This window comes from Dipodomys spectabilis, unplaced genomic scaffold (assembly GCF_019054845.1).
Source record: "Dipodomys spectabilis isolate Male_0828 unplaced genomic scaffold, ASM1905484v1 ptg000422l, whole genome shotgun sequence".
Classification (NCBI taxonomy): domain Eukaryota; kingdom Metazoa; phylum Chordata; class Mammalia; order Rodentia; family Heteromyidae; genus Dipodomys; species Dipodomys spectabilis.
Window position 1 is genome coordinate 6,918,781 of NW_024871099.1, and position 15,841 is coordinate 6,934,621.

The following is a 15,841-nucleotide window of genomic DNA, read 5'->3' on the forward strand; positions in this document are numbered from 1 at the left end:
CCCAGCCCAGAGTTCCAGGCCCAGGACCAGAAACAAAAAAAGATGAAACAATATGGGCTCAGTGCCTCTATCAAAGGATGTCAGCGCAAATGGCTGAAATTATCACCGTGGCACAGGCATTGAGATGGGAAAGAGACATAGCATAGATGACACAGAATATGGGTTTGTGAAACCTCCATCTATGTAATTGATTCAGCAAGGTAATAAGATATAGTAAGAGAGAGATAGAGAGAGAATTGCTCTTAACAATTCATGGCCCAAGAATCACTGAGAAATGATGTTTCCAATCTTCACTTTATTTATTTATTTATTTTTTGTTTATTTATTTATTTACTTTGGGTCCGGTGGTGGGGCCTGAACTCTGGGCCTGGGCGCTGTCCCTCAGCTCTTCAGCTCAAGGCTAGCGCTCTACCACTTGAGCCACAGCGCCACTTCCGGCTTTTTTCTTTTTGCTTATGTGGTGCTGAGGAATGGAACCCAGGGCCTCGAGCATGCAAGGCAAGTGCTCTACCACTGAGCCACCTTCCCAGCCCCCAATCTTCACTTTCTATTCAAGAAAAAGAGAAGCAAAGCAAGGACACAGGCCTGGGGTTAAGCAAAGGCCAACAGGGAGCTGACCACAAGACTCAACTCCTCCCTCTCTCCCTTTCCAAAATCAACAAGTAACTTGCCTATATTGCTGTGTGTTTTGTTTTCTGCACTTTGGCCCTCCCCATTGACCCCAGACAGATAGCAGTTGCTGGTGCATCTCCCCCCTGCCTGTCTCCTAAGAGAAGGTGAAGGAGGAGGGAGAGGAGGAAGAGGGAGAGGAGAGAGAAGGAAGAATTTCACATAGAAATCCTTACAACAGCTATACTCTATAATCTTAGTATATCCCTCCCTAACATTTTTTATGCTGGTCCTGGGGCTTGAACTCAGGGTCTGTGCACTTTTTTTTTTTTTTTTTTTGCTTAAGGCTCGTGCTCTACCAGTTCCACGGATAGCTCCATTTCCTACTATTCAGTAGTTTATGGAAGGGAAGAGTCTCACAGACTTTCCTGACCTGGCTGGCTTTGAACCGCAACCCCCAGATCTCAGTACAACGAGTAGCAAGGATTATGTGTGTGTGTCACTGGCCCATGGCTTTCTGATTTTCATGATCACGTCTCTGTTATAGAGAGATTCCCAACCCATACATCCTGATGTCACCACCAATAAATCTAAGGATTTCAATTCTACTGTGGATCCCCTAAATCTCTATGTCTTTGGCCTGTCTTCAGTCTGGGGTTCCAAGTCCTGTCTCAGGCATCAGCCACACAGCTTTGAAAATCTCCACTCCCCAGCTCTGAATTCAGCCTGGAGCTCCGGATCCTGTGAGTGTGCCCAGCTGTGTGTGCCCTGTCCTTCCCAGCTGAGGGTGTTGCAAGGTATGGGGGTGGATGGGATGAGATTGAGCAGTAAAGTGACACATTAAATAAATAGGAGCAAAGGCCTCCCCTTCTATCCCCCAAAAGCCTAAACGCACACTGCCCCAGCCATCCCTGCCTGTCTTCTCCACCGCCACCATGCTGGCCTCAGGCATGCTTCTGGCGGCCATCCTGGCCTGTCTGAGCACCATGGTTCTGATGTCTGTCTGGAACCAGAAGTTCTGGAAGAAGCTGCCTCCAGCCCCTCCCTCCCCCCCCCCTCCCCCCCCGTCACTGCCCCTCATTGGGAATTACCTCCATCTGGACACAGGAGACATGTACAATGCCCTTATGAAGGTACGGCCTGGCAAGGAGAAGGGTCACCCTTGGAAGATACAGAATTTGCCTCTGTTTCACCTGGCTACATTGGCAGAATATTGGTAGGGTAAACCAGAGGGTTAGCCAGAGTTTGGCAGATTGAGTGGATGAATGCAAGCCAGGAACAACCAGATCTTTGGATGTTCCATTCCTTGATTATCAACATCAGATTGAGCAGGGGCACTGCTCAGTTGAGCTCATGCCTGTCATCCTAGCCACTCAGGAGGCTGAGATCTGAGGATTGCAGTTCAAAGCCAGCTGGGGCAGGAAAGTCCATGACACTCTTATCTCCAGTGAACCACCAAATAAGCAGAAAGTAGAGCTCTGTTTCAAGTGGTAGAGTGCCAGCCTTTAGCACAAAAGCTCAGGGACAATGCCCAGACCCGAGTTCAAGCCTTAGGATGGTACACTCTCAAGAAAATGACACAAACAATATCAAGCATGATATTCTAGTGCAGTAGTACATAATGATATGCCCTTTATTTTTACCTTTCTGCTGTGTGTGTGTGTGTGTGTGTGTGTGTGTGTGTGTGTGTGTGTGTGTGTGTGTGAATGAGTCCATTGTCTTAAACTAGGGTCTTGGCACTGTCCTTTGAGCTTTGGTGTCTACAGGTAGCACTCTGCTACTTGAGCCACAACCCCACTTCCAGCTTTTTGGTGGTTCATTGGAAATAAGAAACTCAACGGGTTTTTTTTTGCCCAGGCTGGCTTCGAACTGCAGCCCTCAGATCTCAGCCTCCTGAGTAGTTAGGATTAAAGGTATGAGTAGCAGTAAAGGTGTGAGCCATCAGTACTTAGCCAGTCAGCTCTTTTTAGTCTTTTTTTTCTTTTTTGTCAGTCATGGGGTTTGAACTCTTGCTGTTCCTCAGCTTCAGTTCAGAGCTAGGGCTCTACCACTTGAGCCACAGCCCTACTTCCAGTCTGGTGGTTTATTGGAGATAAGAGTCTCACAGACTTTTGAACTGTGATCCTCAAATCTCAGCCTCCTTAGTAGCTAGGATTATAGGCATGAGCCATTGTTCCCGGCTATCCTTTTTTTTTAAATTAGTTTAAGATTTATTAGTAGTACAAAATGGATGACAGGTCATAAGAAAAGTCCATGGCTGCCTATAATATCTTTGGATCTGGAAATCTTCCGGGTTGGGTAGTAACTGTGGTTTCAAGTCTGTGGTGGACCAAGGCCAGGTGCTGGGCTCTGAGGCTGGCCTCAGATCTCTGGGGTTGATGCTGGACCTTACAGAATGGGCGGGGCAGAAACGTTGCTCCACCCATATGCATAAACTGTCCATCAGCTTGCTTCTGGGTCTAGGAGACAGGCTTTAGAAGAACACAGGTCTGGTGGAGCTATTGATTGGCAGCTGGGGAAGAGTAGGACGTGGATGTTGGCTCATGACTTCCATGAATAATTGCCTGTATGTCTAGAGCAGACTCCAAAAGGAGGGAGCATCAAGGCTTATTTGGATCATCTGTTGGCTGCTGAGGTGGGGTGGGGCCCCATTCTCATTTCAGTGTAATTTCCATGCAGAATAGGGGGAGCATGAACAGGAGCCACCAGGGCTGTGGTTCAAGTGGTAGAGCCCTGGCCTGGAGCACCTAGAGGCTTAGGAACAACACTCAGTACCTGAGATCAAGCCCCAGGACTGGCAAAAAAAAAGAAAAACAAAAAGAAAGGAGAAGGAAAAAGGAAAATCTTTTCTCTCTGGAGTCTGTTTCCTTTGTGTCTGTCCTTCATTATATTTCTCAGCCAGGCATTAGTGCCTCACCCCTGTAATCCAAGCTACTCAAGAGGCTAAGATCTGAGGGTCATGGTTTAAAGTCAGCCTGGGCAAAAACCTGAACTCAGGCCTGGACACTGTCCTTTAGCTTTGTCCACTCAAAGCTGGCACTCTAGCAATTGAGCCTTAAACTTCAGCTCCACTTTTGGATTTTGAATGGCTCATTGGAAGCAAGAGCCTCATGGACTTTCCTGCCTAGACGGGCTTTGAACCTCAATCCTCAGATTTTAGACTCCGAAGTTGCTAGGATGACAGGTGTGAGCACTGGTGCCTGCCAGATGTCAGTTTGTTGTTTTGCATGAGAAATTCCTTTATGATTTCTTATGGTGTTCCCTTGTAGGGGAAAGAAAAGTCACCAATCAATTCTTGCATGGTATAGAAGAGAGAACCCCAAAAACAACCATTTTATTTAGTTTTACACCTTGTGTGTGAACATTTGCCAAACTAGAAGAGACGTATAATGTCAGTGTCGACACTGGGTCCAAGTGTTTTGGAACTGTGTGCTTTTCTTTGAGGTCCCTGGAGGCTGATCCATGCTCTCTCTGTCCCTGGCATGTTTGTGCTCAGCAGCAGCCTGACTGATGTTCTTGCCAAATAGCTCAGGTGAATTTCTTATATTTATCAAAGCTTTGGCAATGCTCTGCCTGATGCAGCAACAATTTTGCAGGGCTGAGGCAGACAAAAGGGACCCAACTTTCTGGGTCCCGTTAGGTGTTGGGCCAGGAGCTAAGCAAGTAACTGGGAAATCCCTGTGTCAAGTACCTGTTTTCATACTTATTTCCTCTTTTTTTATGTATGGTACAACTTTGAGGGTCAAGGAAGTTGGACTTTGTGTATGCATGTGTGTGTGTATCTGTGTCTGTGTGTGTATGCGTGTGTGTGTGTGTGTGTGTGCGCGCGCGCGCGCGTGCGCATGTTTGCCAGGACAGGGGCTTGAATTCAGGGCCTGAGCACTGTCCCTGAGCTTTCTCGCTCAAGGTTGGTGCTCTACCACTTAAGCCACAGCCCCACTTCTGCCTGGCTCCAAGAGTTTCTTGAAGAGATTATTCTTTTCCCTTTGGCTTCTTGTCAAAATTAAGAATTGAGATCTGGCCACTGGTGGCTCACACCTGTCATCCTAGTTACTCAGGAAACTGAGATCTGAGGATCATGGTTTGAAGCCAGCCTGGGCAGAAAAGTCCCCATGAGACTATCTCCAATTAATCAGCAAAAACCCCCAGTGTGCTGGAGGACTTAAGTGGTAGAACAGCAGCTGTGAATAGAAATGTCTAGCAAGAGCAGTACCCCAATCTGAGCGTGCACACACACACACACACACACACACTCACACACACACACACACACACACACACATACTACAATAGAATGGCTGCCATACTTGACAGACTGGAAACTGAGACCCAAAAGGATAGACACTTCCCAGTGAGGAAAAGCTAAACTTGAGAACCTACTTTGTCTTGAGTCCTAAACTCAACAAAGATACTCAACTATCTTCCACTCTACATGGAATTTTGAACCAGGGGATGAGAAGAACTGGGGAATTCAACACAGGAAGAAAAACCAGGCACTGGTGGCTCATGTCTGTGATCCTAACTACTCAGGAGGCTGAGATCTGAGGATGGCTGTTCAAAGGCAGCCCCAGAAGGAGAGTCCCCATGAGACTCTTATCTCCAATGAACCTCCAGAAAACCAGAAGTGGCACTGGGGCTCAAAGTGGTAGAGCACTAGCCTTGAGCAAAAGCTCTCAGAGACAGTGCCCAGGCTCCGAGTTCAAGCCCCACGACTGACAATTTAAAAAAATAAGAATCAAAAAGCAGTAAAAGGTAATAGGAAGAAAGGAGAAGACCCCTCCCCAGAGATTTCCCCAAAGGTGAATTCAATCTATTTGTACTCAGGGGGAGATTATAAGTTACATAAATCCCCTGCCAAGGAATGTGTCCCTCTGATGGCCTTAGACCCAGCACAGCTGAGTTTCAGGATATTTAGATTTCAGTTTAAGCTCCCAGAAACTATTTAGGAAAGACCTGAAGCCGAGGAGTGAATCTCTCTCTCCGTGTGGCACAATGGAGCTCGAAGGGCCTTGACTATGTTTCTGAGGTTCAGTGTGTCTTGTCTGTTCATCCTCATGGCCTGGAAATGAATCAACAAGGGAAGAAAGCTGCCCCCAGGCCTCACCCCAATTCCTTTCCTGGGGAATGTGCTGCAGGTCTGCATCGATGCCTTTTTTCACTCTTTCATGAAGGTGAGTCTGTGGGCCTCCCCCAACAGGAGAGGAAGCCATGAACCCCACGGCCAGGTGCCCTGGGCAAAAGCACACATAGTGAACACACTTGGTTGGCCATCTTAGAATGTGGAAAACAATCCCAGAATCAGAAACTTCATGAGAACTTACTTGTGCATTGGGGTACATCTCTGCTTAATGTCAGGAGTTTGGAAGGCAAGGGCTCTTGTGGTCAGATTGTTTTAAAAGTTGGAAGGTCAGTTTCTCAAGAGTCTAGAAAGTTAGTGTGGGTGCCAGTGGTTCATGCCTGTAATCCCAGCTATTCAGGAACCTGAGATGTGAGGATGCTGGTTCAAAGCCAGCCTGAGCCAGAAATTCTATGAGACTCTTATCTCCAATTCACCAGCAAAAACAACAACAACAAAAAAAACCAGAGGTGGCTCAAAGAGATAGAGTGCTAGCAAAGAGGCAGTGCCCAGGCGTTGAGTTCAAGTCCCAGTACATACAGATAAATATACACACACACACACACACACTCGCACACACACACACACACAAAGCATGCACATACACACAACAAACACATGGTTATAAAGTTAATGTTTTATAGAGAGAAACATGGGTCTGAGTTCATCTAATCTACATCCACCACTTTACAGATACTAAAACAATTATCTTGGTATGTGTGTATGTGTGTGTGTGTGTGTGTGTGTCTGTCTGTCTGTCTGTCTGTCTGTCTGTCCTTTGGCAGGTGCTGTTCCTAAGCTTTTGTGCTCAAGGCTGGTGCTCTACCACTTGAACCACAGATCTACTTCTGGATTTTTGGTGGTTCATTGGAGATCAGAGTCTCACAGACCTTCCTGCCCAGGCTGACTTTGAACCATGATCCTCAGATCTCAGTCTCCTGAGTAGCCAGGATGACAGGTTGGAGCCACCTGCCCCCAAGAACTTTCACCTTTGGTTGTCTGGGTGTGGGTCCCCACCCAACCCCTGCCTTAGGGTCACAAATGTGAAGGCTGTTCAAACATAGGATGTATCTTTATCTGTTATTGCATTCCTCTGACATCCCTCAGCCCTCCATCAACTCCTTGACTTGTTCTTATGACCTACTTCAGCCCTCACCTCCTCCATGCCTTCCTTCCCTCCCAGCTCTAGAAGAAATATGGCGACGTGTTTACTGTGTACTTGGGTCTCCGGCCGTTGGTTATTTTATCCGAGCATGATGCAGTGAAGGAGACGCTGGTAGATCAAGCAGATGACTTCAGTGGCCATGGAGAAATAGCAACCATAGAGCAGAACTTCCAAGGCTATGGTAAGTCACAACCATGACCAAACACCACCAAAGAAAAGTGGTTACAATGCCGAAGCTATACCTCAAACACACGGGCACATAATAAATGATGCAGGACTCCATGCATGCACTCACAGTGAGACCAAGGAGAAACACAAAGGTGAAATGTCTACATGCCTCTGATCATGTAAAATAATACTGATCAAGCCAGGCACCAGTTGCTCATGCCTGTAATTCTAGTTACTCAAGAGGCTGAGATCTGAGTATCACAGTTCAAAGCCGTCCCAGGAAGAAAAGTCCTCTTGAGACTTTATTTATTTATGTTGGTTGTGGAGCTTGAATTCAGGACTTGGGCAGTACTCTGAGTCTCTTTCTGCTCAAGGCTGGCGATCTACCCCTAGAGCCACAGCTTCACTTCTGGGTTTTAGAGTAGCTAATTAGAGATAAGAGTCTCTCAGGGACTTTTCTACCCAGGCTGGATTGGAACCTCGATCCTCAGATCTCCGGCCTCTTAAATAGCTAGGATGATTGGCGTGAGCCATCGTCACCCAGCAGAGCCTCCCTCTTATCTCTGTCCACTGTCCCTCATGCTGCCTGGCCCACCACCCTCACATACACCCATGGTGTCCAGGGACTTGCACTCGTGGGTCCTGAGGAAGCCAGAAATCTCCAGACCTTCTTGAAGTTCTTCTAGGTGGGTCATGTACTTTTTCTGAGTAGGAGAGGGTGGGTGTCTTGGTTAGAGACTTGTTGAGACTTTTGTCAACCACCTAGAGGCCTGCCCTCATCCTGTGCTCCCTAAAGTAGGCAGAGTCCACAACCACCACAAACAAAAGAGAAAAGAAAAAGGAAGGACAGAAGGAAGGAAGGCAGGCAGGCAGGCAGGAAGGAAGGAAGGAAGGAAGAGAGGAAGGGAGGGGGGAGGAAGGGAGGGAAGGAGGGAAGGAAGGAAGAAGGAAGCAAGCAAGCAAGCAAGGAAGCAAGGACGGAAGGAAGGAAAATGATCACAGTGCATGTGGTATGTTCCATGTTCTTTGAGAAGACCAGAAATGCAGGAATCCTTGTTTTGAGTCCTTTATGAAAAACTATCAAAATTAGGCTCATTTTGCTGATATGAAAGCTGGTAGTTGGGCAGGGAATGTGGCTTAGTGATAGAGTGCTTGCCTAGCATTCATGAAGCCCTGGGCTCGATTGCTCAGAACCACATACACAGAAAGCCGGAAGTGGTGCTGTGGCTTAAGTGGTAGAGTACTAACCTTGGGAAAGAAGCTCAGGAACTGAGCCTTGAACTTAAGGCCAAGGACTGGCACAAAGAAAAAGAAAAAGAAAAAGAAAGCTGGTGGTGAGAGAGAGCAGGTAATGCCACATGGTGAGTGGGATTCCACTTTGGGGTTTACTGTTAATCTGTGTGTGTGTGTGTGTGTGTGTGTGTGTGTGTGTGTGTGTGTGTGTGTGTTTGTGCCACCCCTAGGTGGGGATTAAACTCAGGTCCAGGACAATGTCTATGAGCTTTTTCACCTCTTCAGTAGTAAGGATTACAGGTATGAACCACTGTCCCATGGTCCCACTAACATTATTTCTTAACTTCCACTGTATACACGTGTATAACACAAGAGGTTCCAGAAGCTTATTTTCTAGTGTGTATCCTTGGCATCTTCCTCTCTGTATCCTTCCATCCCAATCGGGCTCACTTGGTCTGTTCCTTCTCTCATCGACCTCTTGGTCCCTGTATTTTCCCACTCCTATCTATTGCTTCATAAATCTGTCAAAGTACATTTATTAGTGAGTCTTCTAATAAAGAAGAACCTTTCCAACCAACTGTGAATACACCTCTCAATTATATTTCATTCACTCATCATTCCATTTACAAGCCTCCTCCTCATTCATAAGTCTATTACTCTTTCATCTATCCATCCATTTATCCATTTCTCCATTATCCATCTGTGCATCCATCCATCCATGTATCTATCTATCTATCATCCATCCATCCATCATCCATCCATCCATTGCACCCACCCACAATTCCAGTCATAAACTCTTCCATTCATTAAACTGCCAAAATAAGTTCATTGTATTTTCAAACAACTCACTAATCTGGTTATATCCACATGAGAGGCAATCGTAGTTCTTCCCCTCCACACACACACTTTGAGTGGAAAATTGGGGGAAGTTTCCCCCAGATCAGAGTTGAGACCTTTACTAGTCTGTCTCCATCCTGACTACCACAGTGTTGGCCACAGAGCAGGGAAGGGCAGAGGGAAAGTTACTCTCACATCTCGGCAGGTTTGGCCAATGGAGAACGATGGAAGGTCCTTCGCTGTTTTTCTCTGACTGTCCTCCAAAACTTTGGGATGGGAAAGCGGAGCACTGAGGAACGAGTTCAGGAAGAGATTGCGTACCTACTAGAGGAATTCCGGAAGACAAAAGGCATAGGAGTAGTGGGCTCCCACAATGGGAAGGGCTGCTAGATGGTGAGCTGCTAATGGAGGAAAGTTCAATCATAAGAAGATGGGCCTTGGTGGCAGAAATCTCTGAAATGAGAGAAGATAGAAACTCTCCACAATTTACTGAGATTTCCAGCCAGGTTACATGTTAAAAATTTGACATTAGCCAAGCACCTGTAGCTCACTTCTATAATCCTAGCTACTAGGAGTCTCCTATCTTGAGGAATGTGGTTCAAAGCCAGTCCAGGCAGGAAAGTCTGTGAGACTCTTTATCTCTTATTAACCACTAAAACTACAAAGTGGAGCTGCGGCTCAAAATAGAGGACCAGACTTCATCCTGAGTTCAGGCCCTAGTACCCACCAAAAAACATCAGCATGGGGACTGGGAAGGTGGCTCACTAGTAGAGTGCTTGCCTTGCGTACATGAGGCCCTGGGTTCGATTCCTCAGACCACATAAGCACAAAAAACCAGAAATGGTGCTGTTGCTCAGGTGGTAGAGTGCTAGCCTTGAGCTGAAGAGCTGATTGACAGTGTCCAGGCCCAGAGTTCAGGCCCCATGATGGATCAAAAAAAATCAAAATGGAAGACCCTTAGAGGCTACTTATCCAGAACCCTTCACCAGTGGACTCCCAAAATCTGTATGGAGAGTTTTGATGATAAGGGCGTGTCATTGTATAGCCCAGGCTGGCTTTATACTTCCATTTATCTTTAGCCTTTGCAGTGCTGGGACTAAGCTCATGCACTACTATACCTGGCTCTCAGTGTGCTTATTGCACACCAGGCACTGAGTGAAATTTTTCTTACAGATCATTATCTAGATGCCTAGTTAGGGTCTCAACCATTTTGCAGACAGGGAGATATAGGCTCAGTTTACAAACATGAAGTTACTCCCTTGGTGCCACAGAGCAGCAGGTCTAAGAGTCAAATTCCACCATTGCATGACAGACTCCATTGTCGCCCGAGATCATGTCCAATACAGATGATTTCCACTGCCCGGCCCCAGGCACCCCGATCGATCCCACCTTCTTCCTGAGCCGCATGGTGTCTAATGTCATCAGTTCCGTGGTCTTTGGAAACTGCTTCAACTACCAAGACAAGCAGTTCCTGAGCCTTCTGGAGATGATTAATGAGAGTTTCATTGAGATGAGCATGCCCTGGGCCCAGGTGACCACAGGGACTCACTTTCCCTGGACCCCCAGTCCCAACCCTGACAGACGAAGGTGGCTCCTGCCTGTCATCCTAGCTACTCAGGACACTGAGGGCTGATGATTGCAGTTCAATGCCAGCCTGGGCAGGAAAGTCCCTGTGAGACTCTTATGTCCAATGCACCAGAAAACCAGAAGTGCCGCTGTGTCTCAAAGTGGTAGAGAGCTAGCCTTGAGCACAAGGAAGCTCAGGGACAGCGTCCAGGCCCCAAATTCAAGACCTGTAAATGACGAAATTCAATCCATCCATCAACCAATGAATCAATCTATAAAGGTCACCCCAAATTCTCAACCCTAGCTCTTTCCTGATCCCAGTCTCAGGTCACCTGGTTAGTTCCCCTGGCCTCCTGCTCCCCATGGCTGACACATCTCTGTCACTCGGGTAATCAGCTGTATGACATGTATTCGGGAGTCATGCAGTATTTGCTCAGAAGACACAACCACCTCTATGACTTGATAGAGGACCTTAAGGCCTTGATAGCATCCAGAGTTAAGGCCAATGAAGTCACGCTTGACCCCAAAACCCGTGAGATTTCATCGACTGCTTCCTTATAAAGATGCACCAGGTACCCACTTCCCCCCCACACTCCAACCCTGTTCTCTCCTTGAAGTCCTGCTGGGGTCACTTAATCCTTATTTCATACTGTGTGTGTGTGTGTGTGTGTTTGTGTGTGTGTGTGTGTGTGTTTGTGTGTACATGCACACATGTGCATGCCAGTACTAGGTCTTGAAATCAGGGCCTGAGTGCTGTCCCTGAGCTTTTCCCCTCAAAGCTAATGCTCTACCACTTGAGCCACAGCTCCACTTCTGGATTTTTTTTTTGGTGGCTCATTATAAAGCCTCATAGATTTTCCTGCCCTTGAACTGGCCTTGAACCTCAATCCTCAGATTTCAGCCTCCTGAGTAGCTAGGATAACAGGCGTGAGCCACCAGCACCCAGCTAGAAAGTTGCATCTTCATATCACAAAATTTTCCTGATAGAGTACTAGCCTTGAGCATAGAGAGGCTCAGGGACAGAACCCAGGCCCTGAGTTCCAGGCCCAGGATTGGAAAAAACACAAAACAAAGAAACACAAATTTTAATTGCACTCTGCTTTCTTCTCCCAGTTCTCTCTGCTCTCCCCCCTTCCCAGTCCCCATGTCTGCCTTACTATTCTTCTAACACACCAAACTCACTCCTGCTTCTGGGCTTGGCTTGCCTATCTTCTACATTTCCAAAAATATCTACCTTGCTAGGCATCAGTAACTCCCATCTGTAATCCTAGACATTCAGGAGGCTGAGATCTGAGGATCATGGTTCAAAGCCAACCCCGGCAGGAAAGTCCATAGGGGATTCATCCCCAAAGAACCACCAAAAAGAGCCAGAAGTAATGCTATGGCTCAAGTGGTATAGTGCTAGTCTTGAGCAAAGCAGCGAAAGAATAGCACCCAGGCCTGAGTTCAAGCCCCAGGACTCACACATAGAAATCTACATTTTACATTGCAGGGAGGTGGGGGGAGAGGGGCGGGAACCCAAAAAACACAGAGAAAGAAAGAGAAAGAAAAAGATAATCCTATTCATGATCTCCTTCTCTCCCAGGATAAAAAGCATCCACACACAGAATTCAACCTCAGGAATTTGGTGCTCACCACCCTCAATCTCTTCTTTGCTGGCACAGAAACAGTGAGTTCGACCCTACGCTATGGAATGTTGCTCTTAATGAAATATCCTCATGTAGAAGGTGAGCTGAGCTGACATCTCCCACTCCTCTGACAGGAAGAAAGGAAGATAGAATTTTGAAAAGGCAAGATATGCCAGGCATTGGTGGCTCATGCCTGTCATCTTAGCTACAGAGGAGGCTGAGATCTGAATATTGTGGTACAAAACCAGCCTAGGCAGGAAATTCTGTGAGACGCTTATTTCAGCAAAAAAAAAAACTAGAAATGGAGCTGTGGCTCAAGTGGTAGAGCTCTAGCCTTTAGTGGAAAAGCTCAGGGACTGTGCCCAGGCCCGGAGTCCAAGCCCCAATAACAACACAAAGAAACAAAACACAACAAATCACACAAGGATTTTTACCTTCAGGGGTGAACAATAATTTGTACTGGAGATAAAAATTAATCCCCCCAACTCAAGATCTGTAACTCCATGGTATTTGCAAAATCCAGACCAGCATCTGCCCAAGCTACTCTGACAGAAACACCTCCTGCCCTTTCTTGCCTTCTTTTTATTAACTTTTATGTTTTTCACTTGTGGGGCTTGAACTCAGGGCTTGGGTGCTGTCCCTGAGCTCCTATTGCTCAAAGTTAGCAATCTACCACTTTGAGCCATGGTGTCCCTTCCAGCTTTTTCTGTGATTTCATTGGAGATAAGAGTCTGATGGACTTTTCTGCCCAAGCTGGCTTCAAACAGCAATCCTCAGATCTCAGCCTCCTGAGTAGCTGTGATGACAGGCATGAGCCACTGGCAGCATCAGTTTACCTGCCTTTTTTTTTTTTTTTTTTTGCTAGACCTGGGGCTTGAGCTCAGGGCCTAGGCACTGTCCCTGAGCTTCTTCTGCTCAAGGCTAGCACTCTACCTCCTGAGCCACAGCGCGACTTCCAGCTTTTTCTGTTTGTGTGTTACTGAGGAATAGAACCCAGGGCTTCATGCAGGTTAGGCAAGCACTCTACCACTAAGCCACATTCCCAGCCTTTCCTGTACCCTTTTGTAAAATGTCTTCCTGGATTCTTCCAGCCAAGGTCCAGGAAGAGATTACCCAGATGATTGGACCACACCGGATTCCTATGATGGAGGATTGCATCAAGATGCCCTACACGGATGCAGTCATCCATGAGATCCAGAGACTGACGGACATCGCACCTATGGGCATCCCCCGGAACATCACCTGGGACACTCCCTTCCGAGGCTACCTTCTGCCCAAGGTGAGATTGCATTCACTGTCACCTCTTTATCTCCTCCACACCTCCCTCTCTCTCTTAGGATGCTCCTTACTCAACACTGACTTTTTCTTATTCCCTTCATCTTCTCACCAGGCACAGATGTCTATCCACTACTTGGCTCCGACCTCAGAGACCCCAAATACTTCCAACACCCAAATGACTTTTATCCTCAGCGCTTCCTGGATGAACAGGGACGCTTCAAGAACAATGATGCCTTTGTGGCCTTTTCTTCTGGTAACTGTGTAACTCTATTCAAGCGGTAGAACGTTGGCCTTGAAGGGCGTGGATGGGGGGTGGGGAAGCTCTGGAACAATGCCCAGGCCTTGAGTTCAAGCCCCAGGACTGGCACCAAAAGAAAGTAAAAGAAAAAAATCTCCCTAGACCCTATTCAACCCTCCCACCTCTTCTGTGCCTGCAGGAACGTGGATGTGCCTTGGGGAGGCCCTGGCCCCCATGGAACTCTTCTTCTACTTCACCTCCACCCTTCAGAACTTCTCCTTAAGCTCACTGGTGCCACCTGCTGACATTGATATCGCCCCCAGAATTTCAGGCTTTGGCAACATTCCCCCAATTTATCATTTCTGCCTAGTGGCCCGCTGAGTGGCCCTTGACGGGCCAATAATAAACCATGTGCTTTTGCTGGGCCTCTTCCTCCTGTCTTCCTCTTCCTCTGGCTGCCTTTCTTCCTCCTCCTCCCCCTCCTGCTCCTGCTCCTTAAATTCTCACCATCACACTAAGAATGGGCATTCTCCCCTTTTTTCTGGGGCCTCAGATCAGGAAGGGTTCTCTGCAAATACACAGCTGGATATTTTAATCAAGAGGAGAAAAGAAAATTTAAAGAAATCTATGCCCTGTCCAAGATTTTGGCAAAATGCTTGTGAGTTAACACAAACTCCATACCTAATCTTCTTACCTTGATGTCTGCCTACACCAAACTCTGGTACTTTTTTTCTACATCTTTATGTTGTCTCTTTATTTTCCTTTTCTTTTCTGCCACGGATGTTACCAAAATGTAGTCCCTAATCCATTTGCCCTGCATTTCTGTCTTCCTTCTCCCTCCTCCCTCAATAAAGTCAACACCAAACTCAAAAGACTGTTAAATGTAAGTAAGTTTATTGTGCATCGTGCAAACACTTAGATTAACTATGCTAACAACGTGAAATTGGGATAGGAAAATGAAGAGCACAAGCAAGGGGAGCGTATAAAAAAAAGTAAGATATAGAGACAAGCCTTTCCATATTATGTTTATTCATGCAGAGAGCTCTGGCTCACAAGAAACCCCCAACAAGAACTGAAAATGACCCCATTAAGGTCCTGGACCTTCAAGAAAACCTAGGTGAAAAATGTCACTAACAGTCAGGGGCTGGAGGTTCACACTTGTAGTTCAGCTACTCAGGAGGCTGAGATTCAAGAATCATGTTGCCAAGCCAGCCCAAGCAGGAAAGCCCATGATATTCTTATCTCCAATGAACCACTGAAAACTTGAAGTGAAGCTGTGGCTCAAATGGTCGAGTGCCAGCTTTCAGCACAAAAGCTTAGGACAGTGCCCAGGACTTCAAGCCCTAGGACCTCAGAGACAGTGCACAGGACTTGAATTCAAGCCACAAGGCTGGCACACACACACAAGAAAATGACACTAACAATATCAGCTTGATCCTCTATTGTAGTAATGCATAATGATATGTCCTTTATTTCTACCCTTCAGGTTAGTGTGTGTATGAGAGAGAGTCAGACAGAGATAGAAAGACAGAGAGAGAGACAGAGTCTCTTGGGCCTTGAACTCAGGGCTTGGGCACTATACCTTCAGCTTTTTGTGCTAGCACTCTACTACTTGAGCCCCAACTCTGCTTCCAGCTTTTTAGTGGGTCATTGGAGACAAGATTCTCAGGGGCTTTCTTACCCAGGCTGGCTTCAAACTACAACCTTCAGGTCTCAGCCTCCTGAGTAGCTAGGATTGTTAATATTATGCTCACCTTTGGTCCTCAGCTCCACCCACACCTGGGCCCTCTCCCATTCCTGGAGTTCCCGCTATACAGTTGGCTCCTCCCTCTCTCCAAACAGACCCACCTGAGCTCCCATCTGCCTCACTTCCTATCCCTCAGACCCTGCTACCTGATAGGGAAAGGTGTCATGTGTGCCCTCTTGGGGGAAATATGGCTCCTCTGATAAACATTGTAATAATCTTTCTCCTGTGCCTGCCTGCCTCTGCCTGGTCCCCTGGG

The 15,841-nt window shown here is 46.9% G+C and overlaps 1 pseudogene; it reads left to right on the plus strand.

Annotated features, from left to right (window-relative positions):
- Window positions 1–1,544: 1,544 nt before the first annotated feature.
- Window positions 1,545–14,219, plus strand: LOC122097574 (annotated as a pseudogene).
- The last annotated feature ends 1,622 nt before the right edge of the window (window positions 14,220–15,841 follow it).